Raw genomic sequence first — 12,108 nt, 5'->3', positions numbered from 1 at the left:
TACCTTTTCAAAAGGGAAAACTATTTTAGGTACTAATATGTACATTTAGGTGCTGATATGTACATTTTAGGTGCTATTATGGACATTTAGGTACTAATATGTACATTTTAGGTGGTAATATGTACATTTTAGGTGGTAATATGTATATTTTAGGTGCTATTATGTACATTTTAAGTGCTAATATGTAACATTAAGGTACCAATATGCACCCTTTAGGTACTTTTGAAAAGGTACAGCCCCAGTGACAGCTTTTGGACCTTTTTTTCTGAGGTGTTAGGTGTTAATATGGACATATAGGTATTAATATGTACATTTTAGGTGCTAATTTGGACATTTAGGTACTAATATGTACATTTTAGGTGCTAATTTGGACATTTTAGGTGCTAATATGGACATTTAGGTACTAATATGTACATTTTAGGTGCTAATATGGACATTTTAGGTGCTATTATGTACATTTTAAGTGCTAATATGTAACATTAAGGTACCAATATGCACCCTTTAGGTACTTTTGAAAAGGTACAGCCCCAGTGACAGCGTTTGGACCTTTTTTTCTGAGAGTGTAAAGACCAGAGAGATGGTGGATAATGATTATTAAAACTTAATAATCATAATAATAAAGATCCACTCAACTCTATTTAAAGATTTGATTCAGATTTCCTCATCATTCTCCTGAAGCATGAATCAAGTGTCCTCCGGCGATAGTATGAAACACTTTTCATAAATTACTTCCTCACATAATCTGAATTATCCAAAGCCCCTTAATGACTATAGAAACGTCTACATGTATTGTGAATGGAGAGCATCATGTCCATGTCACTAATAATCAGGACGCCTAAGCTTCCATAGGCACTAATTGGCTCGTAAATCAATCAAAGTAATTAATTAATAGACTTGAGCTTTACTGCACGTGTGCCCTTATTCTCATTCATGTAGTGCGGTACATATAAGCCCGGGTTAGATCTTCATATATTAGACTCTTGATGCTCAATATTTGCATTACAAATGTTATAGTCATTTGGGTTTATGTTTGTTTCCCTGAGTCCCAGAATGGATTCGTCTTAAGCTGAAACAAAGACCTAAAATAGCGAAGCCTCCTCCCTAATGGACCGTCTATAGCCCAGTTCTGTCAGTGTGACCGTGCCGGGCTTCTCCATCCGAGTCTGGGACATTACAGGTCTAGATATCCCTAAATACCTCCGTCTCAAAACCAGGTTGGGCTCACCTCAACAAGTTCACTTTCCTCTCGTCGTGATTCAGGAGCACCTTCGCAAAAAAAAGTCTTTGAAACTTTTGTGTGAAATCCATCAATCATCAGTTTACCGCATTTGACTATTTATCCATTACACAGAGCTCGTCTATGGAAGCTTATTTCTGCTTTAGAATGCAAAAATTAAAAAGTTAATTGTGACCTTTTATCTTGCAATTGAGTTTATTAAACCTAAAAATCTGCAGGATACAAACTCAAGAAACTCTGTGTGAGTTATAACCTTGGAATTGCAAGAAAAACGTCATAATTGCAAAATATAAATTCACTGTTGAAAGAAAGAAAAAACGGATACAGTCCAAACTGAGAGATATGACCTTGCAAAATAAATTGTGATTGTGAGAAAAAAGTCAGAATTTATGTTTTTATTTGGGCTGTCACGATTAATCGCGATTAATCGCATCCAAAATAAAAGTTTGTGTTTACATAATATATGTGGGTGCACTGTGTATAGTTAGGCAGACACATGCTTGTGTATATTTAAGAAATATTTTCATATACTGTATAAAGATTTATATATAATTTATATTATATATATAAATATTAATATTTTATATATAAATATTTTTTTCTCTTAAAAATACATACATGTGTGTATTTATATATACAAAATAATTATACACAGTGCACCCACATATATTATGTAAAAACAAACTTTTATTTTGGATGCGATTAATCGCAATTAATCGTTTGACAGCCCTAGTTTTTATTTATTTATTTATGAAGAAAAACAGTAGACTGTAAAGATTTGTTATCACAACATTTTTTCTTTAGTCAAATCAACTTAAATAATTTATTTAGTTGAGATAACTTATAATTTTGAGTTTCTGATGATTAAATAAATCTCCTTCATTTAACTCACTTTTTCCAGTTCAATCAACTTAAAATTTTAAGGAAACCAGGTTACTTACTTTAAGTTAAACCAACAATATTTTTTGTAGTGACACTATAGCATCAAAATTATGAATATATTATTTGTATGCTGTTCCTCAAATCTGCTCTTCATATTTGCATAATTACACATCTTCCACGTCTTCTCCTGCATAATGCCCTCTCTCGGATCTCTCTGCGGTGGGAAAGTGAAATGATAAAGTTATATAACAGGAAGGTTTAAAAACCTTTGGATTTGAAGTGTAGATGCATCCCAAAAAAAAAAAAAAAAAAAAAACAGCTAAGGACAGACTACTCCTAGGCTGTTGTGCAACCATTACACTTTCAACTGGTAACATAATAAACTATTGTTTAATGGAACAAAAATTGCACGCTCTAAAAAAAAATGCATGCATGCACAAAATAAAATTCACATAAAACCACATGCATTTTCATACAGGACTAGTTATCTAACATATTTTTGAGATATTCACGTCTGAACTTTGGCATGATAACTTTTTCAGCACATATAAATATTCAAATTCAACTGATTCTAAAAAAATGCTGGGTTGTTTTAACTTTTAACCCAATTTTAGGTCAAATATGGACAAACCCAGCCATTGGGTTAAATTTTTAAATGACATTTTTAACCCAATGTTTGAGTTTGTCCATATTTGACCCAAAAAACAACCCAGCATTTTTTAGAGTTTGCAGTCATGGGACGGACCAGAGCATGTGCACGATGCTTCTAGGAAAAATGTTTGCATGAGTGTTTCTAGGTAAGTCTAGGTAAAAAGTTTGGGAAGACAGGAAGACAATGAAAGTAACGATGGGGAAAAGAAAGGAAAGAGATGGCAGCACTTGCAGAGACAGACGTGGATGCGAGCTGAAGTCCACCCACTGCATTGGAGTGACGAACACTGAGTTTTGGGTGATTGCGTAACAGGAAATAATGAGATTACTCTGGGTCACTGAACCGAGTCCATGCTGGAGACCTTCAGGCTTGAAGAAAGTGAGAGAATTTCACAATGAGTTTCCCGGCAGAAAACACAGTCTGATTGACGCGAGGCCTTGCTGTTCAAACCTTTTCTCACTCTTAGCCAGAGACGGGCCTTGTGTTAGTCAGACGGCGATTGAAAGCATGTGTTAATGTCATGAACACGTTCACTAATAGTTGCAGAGCACTCTCTCACATGCATCACAAGCACATTTCGCTCTCTCTTTTCCTATATCACACACACATAATGATTCACACTGCTATGGTACAGTAAATACAGGCAGCATTTACTCCTTCTACAAATGATTAGGGCTGGGAATCGATTCCAAAAAGAATCGATTCCGAGGCGTTGGGAATTGAGAGTCGATTCCAAAGTTTTGAATCGATTCCATTAAGGGGAATCGACTCCTCCTTTAAGATTTTTTTAGCTCTGCGCTATCACACTACGTTAACTGACTAGAGGCCCATAGAGAGGGAAGTGAATCGTTTTTTCGAGTCATTTGGTTCATTCAACGAACGAAACAAACGGATTGACTCGGAAAAAGATTTGTTCCTTTTGATGAACGAGTTCGAACAGGAGATTCACGAACGTGCATCACAGAACAGAGCAAGGTGAGCATTTGAGCTTATAAAACTTAATTATTATTATTTTTTTTTCGTTTCGCTTGTTAAGACGCTTATTCATCGTCTGGAATCGTAAAGCCCTTTAAACTCTTTGAAGCAAGCTCAACAATACCAGCAGCTGAAACTCGCAGAATCATTTTATCATTATTGAACAAACTATCCCCCTTTAAAATCCTGAAATCTCTTTTGTAACTCATTACTCACCACACATTGTACCAGTGGGAATGCAGAAACTTCCCGTCCAGGTTTTTACTCCGGGGTTGCATCCATGTCTGCAGGACTGGGAAAAACTTGTGGAGACTCCACTCGGCCCTGATCCTGATCCTGGTCCTGATCCTTTCTCTGGCTTAGTCCTAGTCCTGATCCTGGTCCTTTCTCTGGCCTGGTCCTGGTCCTTTCACTGGGTTAGTCCTGGTCCTGGTCTTTTCTCTGGCCTGGTCCTGGTCCTTTCTCTGGGTTAGTCCTGGTCCTGGTCTTTTCTCTGGCCTGGTCCTGATCCTGGTCCTTTCTCTGGGTTAGTCCTGGTCTTTTCTCTGGCCTGGTCCTGGTCCTTTCTCTGGGTTAGTCCTGGTCCTGATCCTGGTCTTTTCTCTGGTCTGGTCCTGGTCCTGATCCTTTCTCTGGCCTGGTCCTGGTCCTTTCACTGGGTTAGTCCTGGTCCTGATCCTGGTCCTTTCTCTGGGTTAGTCCTGGTCCTGGTCTTTTCTCTGGCCTGGTCCTGGTCCTGATCCTGGTCCTTTCTCTGGGTTAGTCCTAGTCTTGGTCCTGGTCCTGGTCTTTTCTCTGGCCTGGTCCTTTCTCTGGGTTAGTCCTGGTCCTGATCCTGGTTCTGATCCTGGTCCTTTTTTTCTGGGTTAGTCCTCGCCCTGATCCTGGTCTTTTCTCTGGCCTGGCCCTTTCTCTGGGTTAGTCCTGGTCCTGATCCTGGTCCTTTCCTTTCTCTGGGTTACTCCTGGTCCTGGTCTTTTCTCTGGCCTGGTCCTGGTCCTGGTCCTTTCTCTGGGTTAGTCCTAGTCCTGATCCTGGTCCTTTCTCCGGCCTGGTCCAGTTCTGTCACTCACTATACCTCCCTCCGGTTCTTAAACAGTCCCTCAGTGTTCGGACTCGCGCTCGGACTGTTTCCAGAAGCTCAAAGAGCCCGTTACCACAAGCTCTCTCTCTCGCTTGTGCTGAGAGATGAATCTGGTTGAGGGGAGTGTTATTTTTGCTGTGAAGAGAGAGAGAACAAGAAACATGCCTAGGTTCATTAATCTTTCACTGCGAGTGAGTTTGACGGTCCCGCTGTCCTCGTCTGGCGACGGCGTCCGTCATGTTTGCGATGGAAGTGTTCTCCAGCTTGTCTTGATCGTCCACATCCAAGAAAACACAATAGGAAATTCCTATTCTAAGTTCGACTGGCAAAACCTCCCAGATAAATGAGTCTCAGAGAGTTACAGCGATGTCCTGGTTTGAGAATGGAAGACCTGTCAAGTCAATCAAGTAAAACGAAGAACAGATGGAAAGGACAAGTTCAAAGGTCAGAGGGCAAAAAGCCAGAAAAGAGCAGAGGACGTCGCGAGGCGAGAGCACCATTTACATATTGGGATCCCATCTGACAAAACGTCCAAGGAAATCACAGTATCCACAATCGACGTCTGGAAGAAGTTTAAAAATCCGTCTCAGCTTTTGGTTTCACAATCTTTTCCGTCCCGTTTTTAATTGCGTTGAGGTATTTTTCATATTTTTGTCTGGCATCTTCCCTCCCTCCCGAGCTCTCAGTGTTTCTCACTCCATCTCTCTCTCTCCATCAGTTACTTTCCCTCCTCCCGCGCTCCTGCTCTCCTCTGTGTCGCTCTCTCTGTCTCCTCCTCCGCCTCATCCCTCGATCGGTCCACATGGACGCTCCCAGAGCGAAGGACACTAACAGACTGAGTTCATTCATTCATCAGTGGCTTCAAAATCACTCATGCACACAGAACAGAGAAATATATAACACTTGAATGGGATTTCACAGCGAAATACCCATATATGTGCATTTATATTAGGATTAGGGCTGTGCAAAAATTAATTGCGATTAATCGCATCCAAAATAAAAGTCTGTGTTTACATAATATATTTGTGTGTGCTGTATATAATTATTTTGTATATATAAATACCTATGCATGCATGTATATATTTAAGAATTATTTGCGCTTAAATTCTGTATATGTGTATAAATACATAACCTATATTATATAAATATAAATATTTTGTATACGAATAACACATTTTCTTAAATATATACATGCATGTGTGTGTATTTATATTTACAAAATAATTATATACAGCACACACAAATATATTATGTAAACACAGACTTTTATTTTGGATGCGATTAATCGCAATTAATTTTTGCACAGCCCTAATTAGGATGCATCATATATGACACTTAAATGTCCAAAAATGGGTTACACATAAATAAACATATACTGTATAGGGATAAATATGTGAATACATGGAATTGTTCCGATTTCTACATATTTGATTTTTCATTTGTACATTTATTACATTTCCGCATGGGTACAACCAAAAATACTCCTAGATTTTTTTCTTTTCTTTCTATAAAGCACTGTTTAATTTCACATGTAATGCCTGTGTGAACTCATATCTGTTCTGCATGAATACACATTAAGTTTGTGGTGACAATAGAGATCCTTCAGGTGTTCTTTTGTCCTTTAATATACGTCATGGTGATCCATTTTAAAGGTCGATATTAATTACACATTGCCATCAAACAAGAGAAAGGGGGAGATTTGTAGCTTCCGTATCGGAGTGTGTTCGGGGTGATAGAGACATGTTGTGTTGGCCTGACTCAGCCTCACACACATTCACACACATGCACATCATCTCTGTTTTTCTTGCTTCTGATTTAACCCATAATCCAACAGTAGCCAGTTGCTTAGCAACTGCCTCCAGGGAGACTTTTCCGCATCAAAAGCAGCCTGTCCAAGACATGTGAATCAGAAACCTAAGTATGTAGCGAGGGAGAATGTGGGAGGGATAAAGCGGACACAGAGAAGACAGAGTCATAACATATGTCTGAATGAGAGACGGGCAGCGACTCATGAGGGGGCGGAGTCATTCACAATTCCATAAAAAAAAAAATAATAATTATTCACCGTCTTTTATTTTTAGAAAAGAGGCTGATGAAATATTCACAGGCTGCAATGCAAGGCACTAAAACGGCAAACCCAATACGAGCATCTTTTGCCCAGAGCGTACAGTGCAGGCGGATAACCTTATACAGTATGATGACACCTGTAAAGTTTGCCGTTCGGCTTTCAGGGTAATGTAAAGTATTCACACTAACTTTATAGTACTATAGTAATTTGAATATCATGCAAAAGTTACAAGTTTGATGATTATGCCTTATGACTCTCCATGGTGTTTCACATTAACTGTGGCTGATTGTGAGCTTTTCACGCTGTGAAAAATGTGAATGGAGAGCAAGCGTCACAAAGTGAGGAGACATGTCAGAGTGTGTCGAGTTTCCCCTCATAGTGTGTGTGTGTGTGTGTGTGTCCATCTCCCTGTGAGAGATTCACAAAGCATGTAGGCCACAGAAAATGGCTGTCAGTTTACGCTAGCCAAGCAAGCTGTGCTTTCTCTACCTCAGGCTCTCTAAACAAACTAAAACATCCTGAAATTGAGCTAACCGCTATTCCGCCTCGCAGCGCTGCTGTTCAGAGACTGGGTTTCAGGGCTGGGGCAATTACATTTTGACTGACATGATGAGATGAGACATGGCAAAGTGAAGTGAAAGAAGTCATAAGGAGATGAAGACAGCACTGTGTATGTGTGTGTGATCGGCGTCATGAGGCTAATTGATTTGCTTGGACACGGGAATAATTTGTGACAATTAACCACCGATCACAGCATGGATTGTATTAGCTTGTTCAATTGACTGTAACATATAGCCTATCAGTGTAATCGAGATAGAAATGGGTCCGAATGCAGAGGGGTTTGTTTATTAAACCCAAAAACAAGACCAGAACCGGATCAGGAACACCAACCGTCCACACACACTCATCGACTGTGAAGGTCACGGAAAACACTACAGTTTATTCACAGAGGACACACCTAGGCTAATCAACAGGGAAAACTACATTGGACTACAAAGATGGCACACGGACAAGAAACAGGAAGTATAACAAAAGTACGTGTGTTTTTTTTTTGAGTGGATGTGTGTGTACGTGTGTGTTACAGTGTGTGTGAGAGACAGAGAGTGTGTGCGTTTGTGTGAAATTAAACCTATTAATATGTTAACTGATGATTCGTCTACACTGAAAAAAATAATATGCTTATCTAATCAATAAAATTGTGGCAACATATTACAAGCAATATTATTAATTAAATTGTACAAATTAGAATTAATTAGAATGTTAATTTGATTAACTATTACTCAATTCTAATTTGTTCAATTTAATAAATAATATTGCTTGTAATCTGTTGCCACAATTTTATTGATTAGATAAAGTATATTCATTTTTACAGTGTACATTCTACTACGTTATTTACAAGGTTTTTTTTTGCAGTTGATGATGTTTAAAAACCCCTGAAATATTAGATGTTTTTTATGACATTTTTTGTCCGCGTGGAGACAAGCATGACACAACGACGGTGTTCTTGCGCCGTCTGCTGGTTTTATTATGAACCGCATGTTGTTGGAAAGTGTGATATTTCGAAAAGCTGAGCTAGAATGTATAGTATTTGCACATGTAAAACTTTAATAGTAGCCTACTTTTGCAATTAAATATATGTTTGATCAGAGGGACACCCATCTTTAAAAAAAAATGTGGCGATATTTTATTTGTACTATATTTTCCATTTTAATTTTAGGTAGTTTTAGTAATTTATAAGCATTTAAAAAAAAGTCTTTTTGGGTTTTACTTTTATATATATTTTTTAGATTATTTTAATATAATTTCCACAGAAATAGGCCTACAGAGTTAGTCATTATCAGAATGTGCTTCATCAGTTTCGAAAGCGGTGTTTCGGCATTCAAACGTCGTGCTGCTAATAGCCTATATGATTGAGTTTTGCACACGGTAACGTATGAATGACAAAAGTGTTCATGGATTTCGGAAAATGTGGACATAGAATAATTTTTGCCTGAAAGCAATGCAAACTGTTTCACAATTTGGTCCGCATAGACTTCTGTTTCTCGAAAATGTGTGAGTTTTGAACACGTGACTTCACTTATAGCCCATTGACCGTTGTTAGAAAAATAATAATAATAATAATAAAATGTTATCGTGAGTGAGTTTGTTGCTCGGACAAAACCATAAAAAATACAAGGTACATTTTAAGTGTTCAGATGCAGTTACAGTGGAGGTCAACTCAGCTTGACCTAAAAAAAAAAATAACCGTGACCTCGTGGATGAGGCAAACTGGTGATTTCTTAGTTCACTCTAAAACACCTAATGTGTGGTAATTAAAACATCTCATGATGTTAGGACTGTAATGTTCCCCGAGGAGAGACACGTGTTGGGAACTCTACTCGCCTCTCCCATGCATTCAGGAGAAACTGCGCCCTCTAGCGGTGAGTCGAGAGAACTGCACAATGCTTTAAAGGAGTTAAAACTGCACAATGCTTTAAAGGAGTTAAAATTTCATTTTAAAATGAAAATTAGCCCTTGATTGACCCACCCTCAAGCCATCCTAGGTGTACATGACATTCTTCTTTCAGACAAATATAATCGGAGTTATAATAATAATTAACCCTGATGCTTTCAAGCTTAGTAATTGCAACCAACAGATTTGAAGTAAAAAACATTGGCTTGAGAGTGAGTAAAACATGGGCTAATCTTAATTTTAAAGTGAACTAGTCCTTAATCAATCAGAGAGGGATGAGAGAAATATTTTTTTCATGCAATCAAACATATATTGTTTGAGATAAAAACTGATTAAATTGTAATAAAAATAGATTGCAAATGAATTTTATGTGTTTCTGTTGTGCTGTTAATGTTTGTGAGTGTAAAGCTATCGGAGTTATCATGATCACAAATGCTCTTCTATCAGCTTGAATCAGTCGGCCCATTCTCCTCTGACCTCTCGCATCAACAAGGCATTTTCGCCCACAGGACTGCCATCGCAAACTGGATGTTTTTCCCTTTTCACTCCATTCTTTGTAAACCCTAGAAATGGTTGAGTGTGAAAATCCCAGTAACTGAGCAGATTGTGAAATACTCAGACACCAACAACCATTGCTTAAATCACCTTTCTTTCCCATTCTGACATTCAGTTTGGAGTTCAGGAGATTGTCTTGACCCCTAAATGCATTGAAGACACTGCCATGTGATTGGTTGATTAGATAATTGCATTAATGAGAAATTAAACAGGTGTTCCTAATAATCCTTAAAGTGAGTGTATAACATTGTTCTAGTGGTTTTTGGATATTTAAATCCCCAAATTGTGCTTTTAAGCCATTACGCAAACTTCTAAAATGTGACAAAAGTCTAAAGTTTCTGTTCAAATGCGTTTTATGTGCTTTGGGGAAGGGAATGTGAGTTTCTCTCTCTTCACTGCATTTCAACGCTCGTCGTGGCTTTATGATGCACGTGATGCATCTGCTCTCATCAGCCTCAAGCAGATCCTCAGCTTTTCTTATCACTTAATAAAGCAAATGTTCAAAAATAGCCTCAGCCAGCGGGTTAATCATATCTAACAGTTTGAAGTGATTTCTGGCTTGGAGCAATACGACGTCTGTGAATGAGAGACTGATAATAAGAAGAAGCTTTATTTAATCAAATTAAAGCATCAATGCACATCCTTAATCTTTTTTTTTTTTCATAATGGCATTCTCGATATCGGAGTATTTCTATTTGTTTTTAAAAAGCACTTTTTATTACAGTGCATAAACTCAATACGGCCTGACAGAGAGCTTGGTTGTTTAAAAGAGCTGTAATGTTTTAAAAATGTGAAAGATTTTGTAATATGATGTTCTGGCACTTAGAGGAAGCGAGAACATTCATAAAGTGAATTATTCAGTAGAAATGTCATCTTGGATGATGAATCTTGATGAGGTGAAACTGCGGTTATTCTTAAACATTATTAATATCAATATCATAATACTTATACTTCATTTATTAACAGGGTTTCAGTTGGGCGTTAACATCTGGTATATTAGCCACCGCTTGTTTAAATCACATTTATTGTTAAATAATGTTTTGTTTGTTTGTTTAAATCAGTTTACAATGTCTATAATTCAGAAGGACATGATGCAAAAATATAGGCCTTGGATGCGTCAGATGACGCAGTGCATTTGCTAAGCCCAAATAGAGCTTTTAGCCAAATCAGATAATTCAAGCAAGCCAAAAAGTTCAAAATCATATATATATATATATATATATATATATATATATTTATATATATTAAAATTTGTGAGATTTAGTCAGTCAAAATAGTTTTGTGATAATTCTGGAAAAAAGAGATCTGATATTGTATTATGTTGAATATCTACGTTTTTTGTCTCTATTTGTTAATGTGGGGTTTATGGACACAGTCGTGTTTTTAGATTTGTGTAGTAAAGGTTATAGATTTGAGATTATATAGATTATAGTTTTTATTTTGAAGTAAAATGATACAATTAGAACCATTTGGGGTAAGATGAGCCACTCAGAATTGGCACAGAAGGCACCAAGTGGCATGTTTGTTATATATACGCTAATATATTGTAATTAATGAGGTTATTATTCAGTATTAGATGTACATTTCAAACATCTGGCCTCTTTGAATAGTTTTACATTTTGTTCTTTAAATTAGAATAATTTTACATTTTCTTCATTAAATTAGAATAGTTTTACATTTTTGTTCTTTAAAAACCTCTAAATTAGCAAATTTTCCTATTCATGTACTATAACTCGTTGGCTGATGAGTCATCATGCACACATGCTAAACTTATTACAATTTCAAAGTAAATGCACATTATTCTGAAGTGGACATCCCTCATGTCATCCTATATAGGCTAAATATTAATGCGTAGTCATATGTCGTGATTCTGTTGATTTTCTAAATGGACGAGTGTTATTGTTTTAGTGTTTGGGAACAATATTTATCAAGGCTATTGATTTCAGGAATCAGGCTTGGTGTTTTATAACATAAAACTGTTTGGTTTCATCATTTATTGATTAGATGTGAGCCTCACCGCAAAATATTTGTGTAATTGGACTTTTGTCTCCAAAAACAGATTTACCATAATTCAAAATGAAAAGGAATAGCTATTGTTTACAGCCCAATAATTAATAGGAAGAGTAGGCAGGTCAAGAGTCAGTGTGTTTGACTGTCAAAGATTAAAAAAAAAAAAGTTGCATAAATAATTATTTTAGGGTGG

General features: G+C 37.1%; 1 long non-coding RNA gene across 2 annotated transcripts in view; it reads right to left on the bottom strand.

The window, feature by feature from the left end:
* Nucleotides 1–5,604, bottom strand: part of LOC148977276 (uncharacterized) — a 14,174-nt gene extending 8,570 nt beyond the window's left edge. The window contains exon 1 of one of the 2 annotated variants that reach the window (XR_016169817.1): nt 3,963–5,604. This is a non-coding gene — a long non-coding RNA (uncharacterized LOC148977276). The remainder of the gene's footprint in view (nt 1–3,962) is intronic. The other variant, XR_016169816.1, reaches the window with a different exon arrangement.
* Nucleotides 5,605–12,108: the final 6,504 nt, after the last annotated feature.

Source organism: Pimephales promelas, chromosome 10 (assembly GCF_988280905.1).
Source record: "Pimephales promelas chromosome 10, fPimPro1.hap1.1, whole genome shotgun sequence".
In the NCBI taxonomy this organism is placed as follows: Eukaryota; Metazoa; Chordata; class Actinopteri; order Cypriniformes; family Leuciscidae; genus Pimephales; species Pimephales promelas.
Note: the sequence above shows the minus strand (reverse complement) of the source record. Positions and strands in the feature narration are given on the sequence as shown.